This window comes from Bufo gargarizans, unplaced genomic scaffold (assembly GCF_014858855.1).
Source record: "Bufo gargarizans isolate SCDJY-AF-19 unplaced genomic scaffold, ASM1485885v1 original_scaffold_1799_pilon, whole genome shotgun sequence".
NCBI lineage: Eukaryota > Metazoa > Chordata > Amphibia > Anura > Bufonidae > Bufo > Bufo gargarizans.
The window spans coordinates 236,663-257,706 of NW_025334523.1; positions in this window are offsets into that span (position 1 = coordinate 236,663).

Genomic DNA, 21,044 nt, shown 5'->3' on the forward strand with positions numbered 1-21,044 from the left:
TGGCTGGGCTTGGAACTATATGGCGTTCATCAGAGTTAGGGCTCATGCACACGACCGTATGTATTTTGCAGTCTGCAAAAAAACGATCCGCAAAAAATTTGCATGACATCCGTGTGCATTCTGTATTCTGTGTAACTGAACAGCTGGCCCTTCATAGAACTATACTATCCTAGTCCATAAGGCGGACAATAATAGGACATGTTCAATTTTTTTGCATGGAAACGGAATACACACGGAGTAACTTTCGTTTTTTTTTGCGGACCCATTGAAGTGAATGGCTCCGCATATGGTCCGTAAAAAACTCCAGAATGGACACGGAAAGAAAATACGTTTGTGTGCATAAGCCCTTACTGCAGTTTTATTTCTAAGAAATCAAAAAACCATATGATTTGGAGATTTTCCCTGTATGTGTGATTAGCTTGTGGCAGTCTATTTCTATACAGCAGGGAACTGTATGAAATGCATATTTCCCTAAATACGTGATAAGCCGATGATGAGCCACTTCTATAAACTAGGGCTCTGTGTCCCTATAGACTGGACATGCAAGTTCCAGCTCTCTGCTGCTACCACTAGGGGACTATTGTGATAACTGTAGGCTGTCAGGGCATGCTGGGAGTTGTAGTTTTTCAACAGCTGGAGGGCATCCCTGGTGTTTGGGAATGTATACCAATCTGACCCCTAGTGGAGATAACAGGCAACAACAATTTTTACAAATATGTATGTAACGGGAAGAAGCAGGGAATAACAAAGCATAATTATTCTAAAATCATATCATAAAATTTGTAAATGTAGCAAAATGTTTTCTTTTTATTGTACCAGGGATGCCAGTGGTCATACATTGTTACATCTATCATAAAATGTCCCACATCATTAATGCTACTAGACTCAATGGTTGTAAGATCTATTCTGTATGTCTGTGACAGGGAATTCTTTTCCCCAATAGTGAATATTATAATATTTTATAATTGATAAGGCTAATTTTACACTGGCGTTGTTGTTTTCCGGTATTGAGATCCAACAGAGGATCTCAATACCGGAAATAAACAACGTTTCTGTTTAGTCCTCATGCATTCTGAATAGAAAGAGATCTGTTCAGGATGCATCAGGACGTCTTCTGTTCCGGCAGAATTCCATTTTGTGACCGGTCATAGAAGCGGGAAAAAAAAATCAGATTCGGCACTGAAAACAATGTTAGAGTACTTTCACACTAGAGTTATTCCTTTCCGTCATTGAGTTCCGTCACAGGGGCTCAATAGCGGAAAAAAACGGATCAGTTTTTTCCTAATGCATTCTGAATGGAAAACATTCCGTTCCGTATGCATCCGGATGTCTTCAGTTCAGTCCTTCCTACGGTATTTGGCCGGAGAACGCTGGATCCGGCATTCATTTCCATTGAAATGTATTATTGCCAGATCCGGTACCTAGTATTCCGGCAAAACGGATCCGGTCTCCCGGTCTACGCATGCACAGACTTTTAAAAATGCAAAAAACATATTTTCCGGATGACACCGGAGAGACGGATCTGGAATTTCAATGCATTTGTCTACAAATTATAGCCGTTTGCATACGGATTTCCGGATCCGGCAGGCAGTTCCGGCAACTGAACTGCCTTCCGGATCCTCACAAATCAAGTGCGAAAGTACCCTAAGTCAATGGTGAAGGAGCCATTATTTTTGGAGCCTAAAAAAACTTATCCGTCACCCATTGACTTTCAACGTGTTTAGTGACGGATCCTTTTTTTTTTTTCCGTTTTTAATTTCACACAACCGCAACGGATGCATCCTGATGTGCAAAATCAAAACAGATTCATTTAATTCCGGTATGGAGATCCTCTGCCAGATCTCAATGCCGGAATTATCAATGCATAATTTTTGGAATAATTACTCCTTCCAAATGCAAACCTTGAACATAACGTTATTATCTTTCTTGTCAGCTTCCTTTTTTTAAGACCTCTGTCCCAATCCTTGTCAGATACAATCACCTTTTGATCTTATTTTTTTGCTAAACCTCGAAGTAATCCCCAACCTAACACAGAGGCGCAGGCAAATCCTCATCACATACACAGCCCAACCAGTGGAGCGGAGAGACACTTGACTGAAGTCATACCCTCATCTTTGATCTCCAAAGGAGAACATATTTTTGCAAAGGAGAAATCCTGGATAATAGATACAGCCTCCGGGCAGATGCATACTTTGTTCTTTGTTATTGCACTACATGCTTTGAATGCTCTTCTATTACAGTTATACCGCAGGTTGTAGGATAACATTTAAATACACTTATTATTTTTCTCAATAAACTTCCAAAAAGCAATAAATGCGAATGACTGTATGCTTCCTGCGCCACAAGGAAAGGAATCACTGGAGATTACTAGTATATACTCTCAGGTGGTTCTGAATTTTTCGCCTATACTGTACATTGCGGTGAGAATTACGCACAAGAGTCCGTCGAAATAAATCCGTTTGAAATGGAATAGCCTGAACTGGGTTTGGTGGTATACGGTATTTTCTGCTGCTGTTCAGTTATTAGAAGAAGAGTGCATTAAATGCCAAGCAAATTGGCTTAAACGACAATGCAGTAATAAAAATAATTGCTGCAGTATATCTGTGATGATTAATGAGGCTTCCTATCCAAGGATCCTCAGGTTCTCCTGCATCGATGAGGCCCACCCGAGTACAGGTCTATATGACCCCCTCTTGCCCCTTCCTGGTGCTGCTTCACCTGGCCTCATTGGTGGTGCACCCCTGACTGTACTAAGGGCAGCAGCGCAGCTTCTTTCTTAACACGTTTCAGAATTTCTGCAACTGCAAATCATTTTCAGTCATCTGGATGGGGCTTGCAGAAATCCATGTGCTTCTTGCCAAAACAACCTCCATTAAGAGGAACTGAAATCATTATCAGTTGTAGAAATTTTCTGCGGCAAAAATCTGCCATATGTGAAGGCACCCCAAAGACCAGGAATTAAAACAGAACCGGTCCTGCTGCCCTAAGTCATGTACAGCAGGTCCGTTTGTTGACCTTCGGACACGGCCTTTCTAACATAATGTCATCAGAGGGGCAAGTTCGGGAAATTGGATTTTTCTTGTGCCTGAAAGGGGTTGTTCACCCCTGGGATAGTTATTTACAGTATGGACGGACCCACGGTGAGAATCATACTTACCTGATCCTTGCTGCCGGGTTCCTGCTCCAGCACTTCCACTGGAGAGCCTCAGTCCCTGCGTTAACAACCGGTCTGTCACGTGATCACTGCAGCCAATGACCAGCCACAGTGGTGATGTGTCAGCCATGCATCACAAGACCTAGTGACAGAACGCATGAGTGACACATACCGCTGTGGCCAGTCATTGGCTGCAGAAGCCATGTGCTCCGTGTCAAACCGAATTTTGTCCGTGGGAAAAGTTGAGACCTGTGGCACCTTGTGGAGGTCCAAACCCGTCCAATCAGATCACACACTTTCAGAATCAGACTGGGGTGCCTAGGGCCCACCTGTAAAATTTATTCTGGGAGCCCACTTTAAATTTATATGAACATATTGCCTGATCTTCAGGATGCATCAATCTTATTTTATTTTTATTTTTCATCAGAGCATTTAAAAAATGATAGCTTTTTATTTTCTTGTTGACATATCCATTTGAGGGCTTGTCCTTTTTTTTTGCAATGCCAGTTTACTTTTTGGGGGTACATATAATTTATTGCCCAACCTTTCTTAATTTTTGGGTGGTGATAGAAGAAAGGGAAAACATTGTAAATATGTTATAATTTTGGGGCTTTTTTTGTTGTGATATGAATAACACTTTATTCTACCAGTCACCATGATTACGGTGATGCCCAGTATGCCTCGTTTTCATATTTTACTCATTTTGCAATTTAAAAGCACATTTTATGAGAAGAAAAAAATATATTTATAATGACTGCAATCTAAGGATCACTTTCTATTTTTTATTTTATGTAGTTATGAGGGCTTTTTTTTTACAGGACAAGTTTTAACTTTTACTAGCATTATACGTGTAATTTTATTGACTGAATTTCATTGAATTATTATTTTTTTTGCAGGGGTAATGGGGGAAAATTGTAAATTTGCCATAATTTTGCCTTTTCTTTTTTAAACTGCCACGCAGCACTGTACGGTATAAATACTATGTAGTCTATATTATCTGAAATTGCTAATTACATACACTACCGGGCTTAGCAGTAGAATATGATTACAGATAAGGCAACAGAACCAGACACAGTACTTATATATGCCATCAGAACCATGCTCAGTACTTAAATACACCATCAGAACCAAGCTTAGGCTACTTTCACACCTGCGTTAGGTGCGGATCTATCTGGTATCTGCACAGACAGATCCGCACCTATAATGCAAACGCTGGTATCCGTTAATAACGGATCCGTTTGCATTATAAAAAAAAAAAAAGTCTAAGTCAAAACGGATCCGTCTTGACTTACATTGAAAGTCAATGGGGGACGGATTCGTTTTCAACTGCACCATATTGTGTCAGTAAAAACGGATCCGTCCCCATTGACTTACATTTTGTGTCAGGACGGATCCGTTTGGGTCTGCAAGCAGCGTTTTGGTGTCCGCATCGAGAGCAGGATGGAGGCGGAACGGAGCCAAACTGATGCATTCTGAACGGATCCTTATCCATTCAGAATGCATTGGGGCTGAACTGATCCATTTTTAACCGTTTGTGAGATCCCTGAAACGGATATCACAAACGGAATTCAAAGTGCCAGTATGAAAGTAGCCTCAGTAATTAGATTCACCATCATAACCAAGCTCAGTACTTAGATACACCATCAGAACGAAGCTCAGTACTTAGATACACCATCAGAACCAAGCTTAGTACTTAGATACACCATCGGAACCAAGCTTAGTACTTAGATACACCATCGGAACCAAGCTTAGTACTTAGATACACCATCGGAACCAAGCTTAGTACTTAGATACGCCATCGGAACCAAGCTCAGTACTTAGAAATGCCATCGGAACCAAGCTTAGTACTTAGATACACCATCATAACCAATCTCAGTACTTAGATACACCATCAGAACCAAGCTCAGTACTTAGATACGCTATCGGAACCAAGCTTAGTACTTAGATACGCCATCAGAACCAAGCTCAGTACTTAGATACACCATCAGAACCAAGCTCAGTACTTAGATACGCTATCGGAACCAAGCTTAGTACTTAGATACACCATCAGAACCAAGCTCAGTACTTAGATACACCATCAGAACCAAGCTCAGTACTTAGATACGCTATCGGAACCAAGCTTAGTACTTAGATACGCCATCAGAACCAAGCTCAGTACTTAGATATGCCATCGGAACCAAGCTTAGTACTTAGATACACCATCATAACCAAGCTTAGTACTTAGATACACCATCAGAACCAAGCTTAGTACTTAGATACACCATCAGAACAACGCTCAGTACTTAGATACACCATCAGAACCAAGCTTAGTACTTAGATACGCAATCAGAACCAAGCTCAGTACTTAGATACACCATCAGAACCAAGCTTAGTACCTAGATACACCATTGGAACCAAGCTTAGTACTTAGATACGCCATCGGAACCAAGCTCAGTACTTAGATACACCATCGGAACCAAGCTTAGTACCTAGATACACCATCGGAACCAAGCTTAGTACTTAGATACGCAATCGGAACCAAGCTTAGTACTTAGATACACCATCAGAACAAAGCTCAGTGCTTAGATACACCATCAGAACCAAGCTTAGTAATTAGATACCTCCCTTTTTATTAGTAGGACTTCAAATCAATATTAGCGAGCCGTTAGTGAATAGGAGGGCTGATTCATTGGAAAAGGACACCATTACATTTGACTGACAGGTGCTCTTCCAGTCAGCACTCCTGATCAGTACGATTGGGTCCACCTTTCGATTTTTCACAAAAAAATGTGGCAAAATGCAGCATTTTTGCCTCTATTTAGATTTTTCCAAACGTTGTGACAAAATGCAGCATTTTTGCCGCAATTGTTTGAAAAGTCAAAACATGTGAACACAACCTTACCGACCAGAAGTGCTGATTGGAAGAACACCTGTCAGTCAAAAGTAATGACGGACTCTTCTCCAATGAATCAGCCCTTCTATTCACTAAGAACTGCGTAATACCGCCACTACAGCTGGATGCCTTACAGAGAATTATGGGTGATATCCTCCTTCTAATAAGGAGCACCGATACCACCACAGGACACAAGATGTCTTGCTGCTCGAGGGGTGAGGGATGGAGTTGGAGGGTAGTAGAGTTCATTAGCATCTGAACTTAGCTAAAAAGAGAGGTCAGGGGCTCACTGAGAAATTCAACATCTCCTCGGGGGGCCAGTTCTAGCCTGTGGACTCTTGTATGTCTCGTGTCTATGTATTAATTACATTAAACATACAGTAAGAAGCACGCATCATTTTATAGAAGAGATAACATTAAGTGGAGCAGTTGTAATATGGATGACAGCGCGCAGAGCTGTTAATGGGAGGCTGTGCAGCAGATATGTTCTGTTCTCCTGATTCATGATGCTTTTTAGTCGCTTGTCCTAAAATTCATGGGCAAGCATGACGCCTAGATAGTGTTATTGAGCAATCTGCGTTCAGCGTTCCCTTCGTCCCTGTATTAATCGTTCTGCTTTTAACTTGTATATTATTACATACTAAATAACATTATAAGCAATGCTGCCTCGTTTAAGGCGCTTTACATTAAGTTCACCTTTGCATATTTTCTGACATGTAATTGGGAAATGTCAAAAAACATTTATCAGCTGGGATCTGTGAAAATGACATCGGCACATTCTCATTCATTTAAATGGCAGACTTGTCGAAACAGTTAAAGGGAGTGTGTCACCAGAGAATTCCCTGATAAACCAGACACAATGCCGCATAGGGCATGTAATGATTCATTTCATTGTGTGATTCATAGCTTCATTCTGCAGGAAAAAAAATACTCTTAATCCATATGCAAATGAGCAGCTACGTGCACTGAAGGCGGGCCGAGGCCAAGCAGTGCACCCTTGCTCCGTCTGCTTTCTCTGCCAGCTCCTCCTTGATTGACAGGGACCGGCTCCTGCATAGTCATCTTGCCTGGCCAAGTCACTCAAGAAGGAGTGAAAAGGGCTTGCAGAGGAAGGGTGCAGAGCGTGGCTTGGGCCCACTTAACTACTCATTTGTATACAGATTAATAGTACTTTTTCCCTAGAATAAAGTAATGGATCACTAATGGATTGACCTAAGCTAGACCTACAAGGTATATACATGGATTATTTGTGCATTTCCTGGTGATAGGTTCCCTTTAAGAGATCTGTAGCTCTTCATCCTCCAGTTCCTAGAAGCACAGTTGTCTTACAGACAGTGGCGTACACACAATCCATGGGGCCCCGGTGCAAAACTGATCCATGGGGCCCCCTCCCCGTCCCCACACACAACCCGCCACCGTTACCCCCCCAACCCGCCGCCGCCCCCCTAACCTGCCTCCACCCCCCCTCCCCACTGCCTCCCCTACCATTCACCCAACATACCTCCCAACAGTACTGCTTTGTGTGGGACAGGCTGATTTTGGATGGCAATCCTGCTGTACTGCCATCTGTGGAGGGCACTTATGGGGGATCTGTGGAGGGCACTTATGGGGGATCTGTGGAGGACACTTATGGGGGATCTGTGGAGGGCACTTATGGGGGATCTGTGAAGGGCACTTATGTGGGATCTGTGGAGGGCACTTATGGGGGATATGTGGAGGGAACTTATGGGGGATCTGTGGAGGGCACTTATGGGGGATTTGTGGAGGGCACTTATGGGGGATCTGTGGAGGGCACTTATGCGGGATCTGTGGAGGGCACTTATGGGGGATTTGTGGAGGGCACTTATGGGGGATCTGTGGAGGGCACTTATGCGGGATCTGTGGAGAGCACTTATGCGGGATCTGTGCTATATATGTGTTATCCACAGATATCCCCTTAACTGTGTCATCCACAGATCCCCCATAAGTGCCCTCCACAGATCCTCCAAAAGTGCCCTCCACAGATCCCCCAAAAGTGCCCTCCACAGATCCCCCAAAAGTGCCCTCCACAGATCCCCAAAAGTGCCCTCCACAGATCCCCCAAAAGTGCCCTCCACAGATCCCCCAAAAGTGCCCTCCACAGATCCCCCAAAAGTGCCCTCCACAGATACCCCCAAAAGTGCCCTCCACAGATCCCCCATAAGTGCCCTCCACAGATCCCCCATAAGTGCCTGGCTTCTAGTAATTTATCAGTGGGGAGGGAGGAGGTAGGGACACTGGCAGCGCGGCCGGTGCAGTGCCCGGCGCTGTGCACACACCGGGAGCAGCTCCTACTGGAAGTTCTGGGAGTTCTCCTGCAGCCTGCAGGACATTTTGCTCCACGGACGGTCATGGCCCAGCTCCTCCCCGCGCTTCTTCTGCTGCTGCTGAGATCCAGAGCACGGGGCAGCGGCTGTCAGGGCAGCAGGGCGGGCACATGGGCCATGCTGCACTGCGGGGGGTCCACGAGCCGGCATCTCTCCCTGAGCTCCCTCTGTCATGCGCCTCCTGCCCCGCCTGCCTGCTTCATTCATAAAGTGTGAGGAGCAGGCAGATGGGGCAGGAGGCGCATGACGGAGATTTTTCTGACACTGACTGCTGGGCCCTGGCATTTTGCCAGCAGCTTGAGCGGGCCACAAATAATTGCTGCACGGCCGCCCACCCACGCAGCTTAGTTAGAGGGAACACTGACTGCAGGGGCCAGGGGGGTCAACAGGCGGCCAGGCCCCCTGGAGTGCCGGGCCCGGTCGCAACTGGGACCCCTGCGACCCCTGTATGTATGCCACTGCTTACAGACTGAACAGCTGTTCAAAGGTTGCCTGTGATCTGTAAATTGAAACTAAGGTCCATGCACATGGCATTGCTGAATGCACAGACCCTGTATAGTGGCACGTGGAGTCCTGTGGGCCAATTTGTGGTGCCCTCATCAGGCTTGGTATTCTCACCTACAAATGCTAGGCTACTGGAGATTATCACCATAGCATGGAATGCAAAAAAATCTCTGTGCACCTCTGTATCAAGTCAAAGAAGCCTTTAGATGCAGAAGGCTTTAGATGCCATGATCATGTATATGAGGATTCAAGGGCATCACAAAACAGCCTGCAGTCTGCTGACAGTACAGCAGAAAGTTTTCATGGCCATGCTAGATTTCATTACTGTATTTCCCGCACTATAAGATGCACTTTTTTCCCCCTCTAAAGCCGGGGGAATTGGCAGTGCGCCATATAATGCAAATACTAATGAGTGCTTCTATTATAGAAGTGCTCATTAGTAGCACCAGGAAGCTGTGACTACAGCGGGTGCTGGCTTTACTCAACACTCCCTGATCTTCTCTGGACAACAGCGCTGTAGATGTGTCCTGACAACTTAAAGCGCTAGGAAATCGCGTACATAAGCGCGCACTGTGACCTGACCTGTGCAACGTCAGGTCACAGTGCAGCGCTGCAGGAAGAGCGCACTGAATCCACCAACTGGCAGCACTAGAGCCGGAGGTCTGAGGTCTGTTGAAGATTGGGGGGGGTCTGATCTAAGGTCTGATGAATATTGGGGTTCTGATTTAAAATCTGATCAAGATTGGGGGTCTTATTTTGGGGGTCTGATCTGAAGTTTAGGGATGATTTGGTGTCTGATCTGAGGTCTGATGAAGATTGGAGGTCTGATCTGAGGTCTGATGAATATTGGGGTTCTCATCTGAGGTCTGATGAATATTGGGGGTGTGATTTCAGATCTGATGAAGATTAGGGGTATGATCTAAGATCTGATGCAGATTGGAGGTGTAATCTGATGTCTGATGAAAAATATTTTAATTTTAATTTTCCTCCTATAAAACCCTAGGTGCATCTTATGGTGCAGGAAATATGGTATGTTCCTGCAAAAGGTGGAGCTTGACCAGAGATGTCAGTTGTATACTGTTATTCACATTTCACAGAGAGTATCTTGGTCACTTACGTCTAAAAGATTTGGCTTTTCTTCGTGTTTGTCCACATAACGCCAGCAGCACAGCATACAAGCAAAGGACAAGCAATTTACGGGGTTGGCAAATACACCATAGAGAACAGTGTCATTTGTGTAGATTCAGCAAGATGTATTTGCAAGCCTGTTGTATACTACTAATTTATAACCTAATTATTAGTTATTAGTCCCCTGATTAGTCCCCCACATTTCTTATAACGTTAACACACTTTACTGGAAGACAAAAACAAAGTAATTAAATGCAAAATCAAGGTAAATGAATAATTAAAAACTGAACTGTGCATTGCAAAGCTAATTCCCGGTCTTAATATGGGTTTGGTTCTTATCCAAGAATGATTAGAAACCCTTGATATATATATAAAGTGAGCTGTGGGATTACTTTGATGTAAAGGAGAACCCTCCACATGTTTAGAGGATAATTACAATTTAGTTTTAAGGTGCAATTAATGGCAATTGTTTGCTCTAATTAGATGTAGCATTATTTCCATATACGAGGAGTACTTTAGAAAACTTACTATAAAAGGTTTCATATAGTGAAAATTATTTGCCAACTTCTTCAAGGGGTTCACCAGGCTTTTAATATTGATGACCTGTCTTCACGATAGAGGGTCCATGAAGAAGTAAAAGCCCAGACAACCCCTTTAACTACCTGGGCATGCCTGCTTCCAGCTTGACCCTGAGATATGCTTTGGTCCTTCTGACCAACCTTTATGACTACCCAGACTAACCAAAAGAGACAGCCATCCCATATCTCACCAGTAATGAGCAGCTCTGCCTTACCAGTTGGAACGTACTTGCCGTGGCTCACTTTTGCCAGTGTCAAAGGGTGGAAATAAGAAATAGTTATTGGGCTGTGGTCAGCCTCACTGCTCACCCAATCCTACTCTTAGGACTCATTCGTATGTCTGTGATGACATCTGTCACAAGTAAGTGCTTCATCCTTGAAGATGTCCATGAAGGGTTCGTTTTTTTGCCTTATTTGTGTCATCCGTATTCCACAGACACTTCTAGGCTGAAAATTATATTTCAGAGCATTTCCTACCAATGGTCTGTAAAAACTGTGGCCCAAATGTGGATGGCACCTGTGTTGTGTCCATGGGTTTCACAAGCCTATAGACTATAACATGCATCAGGGATCTGTAATCATGGATAAAATACAGCATGCTTCCATGGGGTCACCATGGACCTATGGTTCTGTTGAAATCCACTGATGCGTGAATGCACACATTAAAGTCAATATAAACGTGAGTGGTCCGTGGAGACCACAGACATCTCACATTTGTGATTCACTGACGTGAATTACGTACGCAGTTTCCCCCAGGGGTGGTATAGGACTTTTCTCTTCACTAGTTTTGACGAACTCTGTGATGGAAGCCCCAAACAGAGCCTCTGATGCAGATTTGAAGACAGTCATAATTTAAGCTCAACAATTGTTAAAAATTCTTTTTAGTGGCTTTTTCGTTGTCTCTTTTCCTGAGAAAGCTGGGAACAACTATCTGCTCCCAATTCAGCTCTTATGAATTATGGCACTTAGCTTTCATACACTGGGGAATGGCAAGCCTGCCTTGTTAAGCAGCAGTATGGAAGTGCTGATGCACATCTCTGTGTAACTAGGCAAGTTTGTTATTCAGAGATAGAGTAAAGTTGAGTAATTGTTTAATGCAGAGGCATACACATAAATTTTGGGACCCATACCAAAGGTCAGAATCCCCCCCCCCCCCTTTCCCAATATGACTATATGTGTTTTTTTGTAATTTATTTTGTGCCATTAAATTTTTTTTTAATTACTTAATATATTATACTTTTGCTTTTAACCTTAAAAAAACAATCGCCTGGCATAATATATCTGTAGAAACCAGAACATTATGCGTGAGAAGAATATTATTGAGGTTTTCAGACAGAGAAAATCCTCCCATTGACTACAGTTAAGCCTGTGAGACGGCCTGTAACCTCTCCTGACATGTCTGTTTTACCAACTACTTGCATTCCCCATGTAATTAGACTTCTGGAGCAACCATTCTTTTGACTCTATGTTTTACTATTTGCTTATTGTTCCTGTTAGAAGTTGTGAATAAATTACCAGCAGTTGGCAGTGAAGGTCCAGATGAGTTTTACCAGTTAGGGGTGTGTCCGTGCACAGTCTGACACTGTCCAATCAGGGGTGCCAGTGTCAGATTATGCATGGACACCCCCCACCCCAACTGGTAACGCCCATCTGGAACTTCACTGCAAACTGCTAGTAATTCATACAGAACTTGTGGAAGGAATAAGAAAGGAATGTTACAACATAGAGTAATGAGACCAGAATTGTTATTATATGGGGAATTCAGGTACTTACTAAAACAGAAATGTCAGGAAAGGTTACATGTCCTCTTCAACTGGTAAGGTTTCTGCCTCTCATACAGCAGGTCCTGGGTTTAAGACCCAGCAGAGACAATCTAGAAAAAAATGATTAATAAAAGTGAAATATACAGGAGTGTCCTCGAGCATTTACAGAATATTTAAAGGGGTTATCTCATGACTAATGTAAAAAATGAAAATCAGACATCATATAGTCCACGACGATACCTTTCTAACAAAGCTAGAACCAGCCCTGTACCTCACATAGATCCAGAGAGATCTCCACATGTATTGCTCTACTAGATTGAGAGCTCAGGCGAGTGTCTTTTCTGCTGCTGCTCAGGAGGCGTGTCCATGCTCTTCCTATCACAGCTCAGGAGGCGTGTCCATCCCGCTGCAGAGCTCTCTCCCTATCACAGCTCAGGAGGCAGTTGAAAGATGAAACTGAGCATGTGCTGCCTTCTCCGTGAGCCGGACAAAGAAATAAGAAATTAATTGGCACTATATAGATACATTTTATTGAATAACTCAGTAGCTATACAACATTTTTAATTACATGCAATTACAAAACTATTCAGATCCAGGTGCTGGTTTGAAAACTGCTGGATATTTTTTGGGGGACAACCCCTTTAAGGCCCTTCCCCCTTCATATCAGAGTGCAGACTCTAGAGCTCCATAGAAAAGAAAAGGAACTCCCTACAGCCCACCAACCCGGCAGACCTCATAGCAACAACGTGGTCTGCCTTTTTTGATGGTATGCCACTGGCTTGATGTTAGTAGCAAATTATCTTTCTGGGGAATATGTGTAGATTTTATGGGAGCACTGGTAACCATGAAACATCTCTATATACAATACTTCCATATATACTTCTCTATATCTAACATTTCAGTAAGTAGCTTGATAAAGCTGGACTTGTCTGAGAAATACAGATCTACTGTAGGAAGTGTGTGATTTCCTGGAAATAATCCACATGTTGTAAGATATTCTTTTCCTTATTGATTTAGCAGCAGCCTAATAGGTGCCCATTGAATAATAAGGCAAGTAGATTATTATCTCTTTTCCTATAAGTAAAAATCTGTAATTATCTACATGTCCCATTATATCATTTGCGTTCTAGTCTATGCGGTATAGTCCCTATGCTTGTTCAGTCCTAATTGGTAATCACAGCCTCAGACTCTTATTAACCTTCCTCCACAAGGGCTGCTGCTTCTCAAAATACGCTACATTTTGCCAATGAAGCTAAGTAATAAGACAGATAGATGTGAGAGGGGAATGCTGACAATTCATAGATATTTTCCTACTTTTATCTCTTTTTTTTTCCTTTCAGAAATTGTGATAAGATTCAGGGAAACATAAAATTTATATGAATAACATTTTATACTGTGTGAGAAAGATAAAAAAAAAAAAAAAAGTATCTTGTCATTTTCTGGTAAGTGCGCATCAATAGAAACTGAAAAGGGAACACTGCCATCTAGTGGTGATCTGCACCAAAAAGGAATGAGTCACGACAAGTCATAATTTCATAGTTGCCAAGTTACCCTCATTTGTATACAGATACAGTTCCAGGACAGGAAGATTTGTCCCTGGACTTTTATCATATATTTTAGCTAGAAAGAAACTTAATATATTATCTTCTTGTATGTGTATTTATCAGCAAAGTTGTATTATGTGTGCTGTATACAGCCACATGGTAATTATTAGAAAGATTAAGTACAGTCTATGTAACAAAGGCATAAAATACTTGAAGCCTATGGACACCTTTGGAGGAATTTATTTTATTATTCTTTCTACCTATTTTAGGATAAAATAATTTATCATTAAAACAAATTCAACAGTGTTTTTCTCTACAGCCTGCAGTATGGTTGCATCAGCAGACTGTTCCTTCCCCTTCTCCTTGAATCCGTCAGAGAGCTACACTGACGGCCGGATCTGTCTTGACAAGTCATAAACACTCCTTTAGGTTTTTTTGCGTTCCGTATACGGGCCGTTTATTGCGTTCTGTATACGGTTCGTATACGGAACCATTCATTTCTATGGGTCCGCAAAAAAAAGCGGAAAGTACTCCGTGAGCATTTCGTTTCCGTATATGTCCGCATTTCCGTTCCGCTACATTTTGAGTCTTGTCCTATTATTGTCCGCAAATCACGTTCCGTGGCTCTATTCAAGTCAATGGGTCCGCAAAAAAAAACAGAACACATACGGAAATGCATCCGTATGTCTTCTGTATCCGTTCCATTTTTGCGGAACCATCTATTGAAAATTTTATGCCCAGCCCAATTTTTTCTATGTAATTACTGTATGCTGTATATTCCATACGGAAAAACGGAACGGAAAAACGGAAACACATCGGAAACAAAAAACGGAACGGATCCGTTAAAAATGGTCCGTAAAACACTGAAAAAGCCATACGGTCGTGTGAACAAGCCCTTAAGCTGTATTTTTATATTTGATAAGAATTTTACCTAAATGGGTGTTTTTGGGTTAGGAAAGTAAAGATAAGGGCAGCCCTCCGATGGATTCAGTGAGAAGGAGATGCATTCAGAATACATAAGGACTAAACGAAAACATTTTTTTTTCCGGTATTGAGATCCTCTACCTGATCAATACCAGAAAACAACAACGCAAGTGTGAAAATAGCCTTAGATTGTTAAAATAAGAAAGTGCCCTTTAAAGAGGTTATCCCATGATTAATGTAAAAAAAATTAAATCAGATGTCATCCTGTACATGACAGTGTCTAACAAAGCTAGAACCAGCCCTGTGCCTCACGTGGATCCAGAGATCTCCACATTCTTTGCTCTAATTGTTCAATTGCTACATTTATTTTAAGCCGGCAGGGGGCGTGTCCTGTAACTATCACAACTATAGCTGGTGGCAGTTGAAGGGTAGGACTGAGCGTGTGTGTCCGCATAAGCCAGGTGGACAGAGGAATGAGTTAAATAACGAACAGCAGGTGGCGTTGTATATATTTTATTGAATAGCTCAATAGCTATAGTACATTTTTAATTACATGCAATTACAAAAGTATTCAGATTCAGGTGCTGGTTTGAAAAACGTAGAATATTTTTCGTGGGACAACCCCTTTAATTGTGAGATGTTGCAACATTGAGCATGTATTCTACGATCTCATTCTTGATATCATTACATTAGATCAGTGTCGAGTGATGATGTTTTCCTATAGTGGTCAGTGCAAGGGCTCATGCATGAGCACACCTCAATGCAGCCTCCAACTTATTTAAAGGGGTAAACCGCGATTTTAATATTGAAGATCTATCATCAGATCGGCAAGGGTCCGACACTTGGTACCCCGGCCAATCAGTTTTTTTAAAGAAAAGGCTTCCTTTACCTGCTCACCATCAACATCGCAGCAGTAAGCAGGTTTAATTACAAGCATTCCCATTCACTTCTATGGGACGGCTCCTTCCATTCAAGTGTAATTACGCCTGCTCACCATCTCTTCAACCAGCTGATCGCCAGGGGTGCCGGGTATTAGACCCCCGCCAATCTGATATTGATGACCTATTGTGAGGATTTGTCATCAGTATTAAAATCCTGGAAAATTTCTTTAACAACATCAGTCATAGACTTGGTGCCTTACTGTAAGGCCTCATGCACACGACCGTTGTTTTGGTCCGCATCCGAGCCGCCGTGGCGGACCCATTCACTTCAGTAGGGCCGCAAAAAGATGCGGACAGCACTCCGTGTGCTGTCCACATCCGTGGCTCCGTTCCGCGGGCCGCTAAAAAAATATAACATGTCCTATTCTTCTCCGCGCTTTGCAGACAAGAATAGACATTTATATTGCCGGCGCCCGTTCCGTTCCGCAAATTACGGAAGGCAACACGGTCGGCTTCCGTTTTTTGCGGATCCGGGGTTTGCGTACCGCAAAAAAAACTGCACGGTTGTATGCATGAGGCCTATCTCCAAGTTTTTTTTTCTGTTGAATTCTGCATGAATCTGAACTAAAAAAAAAAGTTATGTTATGCCTGATCTGATACTTGTAATTTTTGCAAATTATCACCAAAATTGATCCAAAATACCACAAATAAACCTCACTGAAACACTCAATATGGTAACATCACTTCCAAAAAGAATGCGTTAACAAGTTCCTTAATAATCAATACATTTTTATTAATTTACCATGATTAAAATGTACAGATAAATAATTAATAGTAGGGAATACCAAAAATTCATGCCACTTTGCAATACCTAATAGTAAGGCAATCAGTATACCGGAATAATTCATCTAAGCCATGGAATCAACACCCATACAGTATCTAGTCTGTTGTCCTGAAATATCCAAGCATGAGGAGTCAGAGCACACATGAACAGCATTCAGAATAAGGTCACCAACTGATACCTCTTCACCGTGCTATATGCAGTGGCTCCCTACACCTGACATCCTACAATGACATTCCATCTTCTAAAAAGAGGGACTGGGATGAAAAAATGGCTACCAAGTTCTATAATAAAAACATACCAAAGTGCTGCTGTGCGGGGGGTAGGGATCTTGAGGATCCCTGCCACACGCACAGCAGCACTTTTTATTATGGAACTTGGTAGCCAATTTCTCATCCCAGTCCCTCTTTTTAGAAGATGGAATGTCATTGTAGGAACGTAATGGGCCATCCATAATAGAAATGCCTATTCTTTTCAGCAAAACGGACAAGAATAGGACATGTTCTCTATTATTTTTATTTTTCAGGAACTGAGCACGGAGTGCTGTCCGCATCTTTTGCAGCCCCACTGAAGTGAATGTGTTCGCATCGAAGCTGCAGAAAATACAGCTCGGATACGGACCCAAACAACATTCATGTGTATGAGGCCTTCATAACATCAATCAAAGATTCATTTGGTCTACAGGCCATCTACAGGACCCAAAGCTTGTTCATAGTTACATAGTTAATATGGTTGAAAAAAAACATAAGTCCTTCAAGTTCAACCAAGGGATAGGTGGGGACGCAAATCCCAGAAAGGAAGTGAGACTCTACACAAATTCACTAGATGTATAAGCAGACAATGCAATGTACACGTGTTCTGACTAATTTCTTCTGATAGACCTTTGGTAAAGCATGGTCAGATGTCACAGGCAGGATGAGCTTGTTTTCTGTGGCTCTTGTAATTTACTATTACACAGTTTAATAAGTGCATCTTTGCTTGCTTGCTTGGCAGTCCTGACATAAAGCAACCTGGTTTTTACCAACGTGACCAGATGACTTGAAAATACATCTATATAAAGGTTTGTAGTCTCAAAGAGAAAGCTGGCAATAGGTAGACGTAAAGGTTAAAGAAGCATAAAACAAATCATGTAATACTGTGCGCTGCAGCCAGGACCTTGGACAGCAGCAAAAGGGCCACCTTATGATTTATGAAGAGTCAAGGGCAAGTAAAGCATTTTGTCAGGATTGCCATTTCGGCTTCAGAGGATGTTTTATTGCTGGATACATTCATCGCTAAATGCAGAATACAGTTGCCAGATAAATTGAGGTACAGTAGAGGCAGACATGGATAGCTATAGAGATGGCGTTTTATATACAGGGTCGTTTTATATACAGAGTCAAAAGTCTCATGACACCCTTTTATTTCAGAAATGAAAGGGAAAATTGAATATCTGAAGACCCCAGCAAGTAATCGTCGAGGGGGCCTAACTCTTAGGCTATGTCTGGAAACTTGGTTGCCATCTAGAAAGCCGCCATATAGGATCAAAGGCACATTTTTCCAATGGGAAGAGGGTCATGTAGCATATGAAAGAAGACCACAATGTTCTCGGAAATCGATAGCCGAAATCAGATTCGCAATATCTCTTCTGGTTCAAAAGTTGTCAACACATAAAGTGCCAAAGTGCAAAATTATGTGCTCAGAACCATGGACAACACACTGAACGTGTCAAATAGCTCTACATCACAGGGAACATTCCCGGTTGTTGTTGTAACTTTCTGTGTTGATAACTTCTGAACCACAAGAGATGATTGCTGAGAAAATTCTGGTCTTCTTTGATGAAAAATTCGCCCTTGATCCAATATGGTGGCTTTCAAGATGGCAGCCATGTTCTGGACATAGCCTAAAAGATAGGCCCCCTCACCTATTACTTGCTGGGGTATTCAGATATTTAATTTCCCCTGTTGTTTCTGAAATAAAAGGGTGTCCTTAGACTTTTGACTCACCCTGTAGAAGAACTGTTGTGTGATGGGACCTTAGATTAGTATCTGCCACCATCTAAACTAGTCATGGTTTCCAATGGGCACATAGATATACCAATAATGCACAACCAAAGCATTTTCAGCTTTATCTCTTCAAATGAAAACAAATAAAACTAGAGAACAGTTACTTTGTATTTCTGGTGCTAAACAAACATGTCCTTATTAGTGTTGATCGAGCACCATAGTGCTCGGGGGCCCGGGCAGAACACATGGGGATGCTTGGGTGCTCTACCAAGCAACCGAGTATATTGGAAGTCAATGGGAGAACCCGAGCATTAAACCAGGAACCCCCTGCTCTGAAGAGGGGAGGGTGCCTGGTTCATAGGAAATGGTCAGAAATCGACCACCGAAATGGTTCGGGAACAGCATGGGGAGGATGTTTGGATGCATCTTGGACTCCCAGGTCGCTGCTGGGAACGATATTGTCCGAGTAGTACGCCACTTTTACAGACTGAATAATACGCACAAAACCGAAGATAAAATCGATTTTAGAGGAAACATTGTTAGGAAACATTCTTTCCTGTATATTTTCTTGTATATAAAGTGCAAGTGCTGCCAAAAATTGCAAGGAAGAGGCACTCCGATACAACTTGTATATCACATAAAGGAGGGCCTCATTCACATTGTGGTACAATTGTTCATGTAGTGGGACTCCTACACTCATGAAGCCTATGCACTAAGTGAAAGGGCTGACAAAAATTACAAGGAACCAGCACTCCAATACACCCTTTGTTACACATAAAGGAGGGCATCATACATAGACTTAAAAAATTATGATTGATGGCCTGCGGGTGACCCTCAAAAACATTTGGAGCAAGGGCCTGCTGATATGACCATCTAAAACATTATGGGCGAGGGCCTGGTGCCGCTTTAATGACTATAGATAACTTGGGCCCGATCGCACGTCCCTGTGATGGGGACGATCCATTCAGATGTCTTCCCTATCAACTTTCGATGTTATTTTGAGCGCGAACCACGGTAACTATGGGTAATGGGGAATCAGGGTTTAATTCCAGAGAGGGAGCCTGAGAAACAGCTACGGCTACCACTTCCAAGCAAGGCAGCATGCACACAAATTGCCTATTAGGTATAATTAAGGTTAGGGCCTGCAGGTAAGCTGATCCTGTAAAACATTGTAGGTGAGGGCCTGCTGGTGAGCTGACCCTCTAAAAGATTGTAGGTGAGGGCCTACAGGTGAGCTGACCCTGTAAAAGATTGTAGGTGAGGGCTTGCTGGTGAGCTGACCCTCTAAAAAATTATATGCGAGGGCCTGCAGGTGAGCTGATCCTGTAAAACATTATATGCATGGGCCTGCAGGTGAGCTGACCCTGTAAAAGATTTTAGGTGCGGGCCTGCTGATGAGCTGACCCTGTAAAACATAATATGCGAGGACCTGCTGGTGAGCTGACCCTGTAAAAGATTTTAGGTGCGGGCCTGTTGGTGAGCTGACCCTGTAAAACATTATATGCGAGGACCTGCTGATGAGCTGACCCTTTAAAACATTTTTCTTGCAGGCCTGCTGGTGAGTTGACCATGTAAAACATTGTAGGTGAGGGCCTGCTGGTGAGCTGACCTTGTAAACCATTATATGCGAGGGCCTGCTGGTGAGCTGACCCTCTAAAAAATTATATGCGAGTGCCTGCAGCTGAGCTGACCCTGTAAAACATTTTATGCAAGGCTATTATATGCGACAAATAAGCATGTTGATATGATGGAAGAGGAGGAGGAGGATGAGAAAAGGCAGATTCAACCATATACCCTTGTTTGTGGTGGAAGGAGTGCATGGGAATACAGTGTATTCAGTACATTATAAACAACACATCTAAAGTGCCTTTATGTTCATCAGCTTTCCTCTGGTGGAGTCGAGAAGTCATAGTCAATCCAGGATTTGTTTTATTTTATAAGAGTCAACCTGTCAGCATTTTCAGTTGACAGGCGGATACGCTTATCTGTTATAATGACAACAGCAGCACTAAATACCCGCTCAGACAAAACGCTGGCGGCAGGGCAGGCCAGCACCACCAAGGCGTAGAGCGCCAGTTCGTGCCATGTGTCCAGCTTGGACACCCAGTAGTTGTAAGGCACTGAGGGATCATTGAGGACGCTGACACGATCTGCTATGTACTCCTTCACCATCTTCCAAAATGTTTCCCTCCTTGTGACACTAGGCCGCGCATCAGGGTGAGGGTGCTGGCGAGTTGTCATGAAACTGTCCCAGGCTTTGGAGAGTGTTGCCCTGCCTCTGTTGGAACTGCTATGTGTTCCCCTAGTCTCCCATCCTCGGTTGGCCAAGGAACTACGGACTCTGCCGCCAGCGTTGTCAGATGGAAATTTTTGGAGCAATTTTTCAACAAGGATCTTCTGGTATTGCACCCTTTTGCTTGTCCTCGCCACCAGAGGAATGAGAGATGAGAAGTACTCTTTGTAGCGGGGGTCGGAAGGGTGAACAACCATTAATCTGTGTTGTCTAAAATGCGTATAACGTGCGG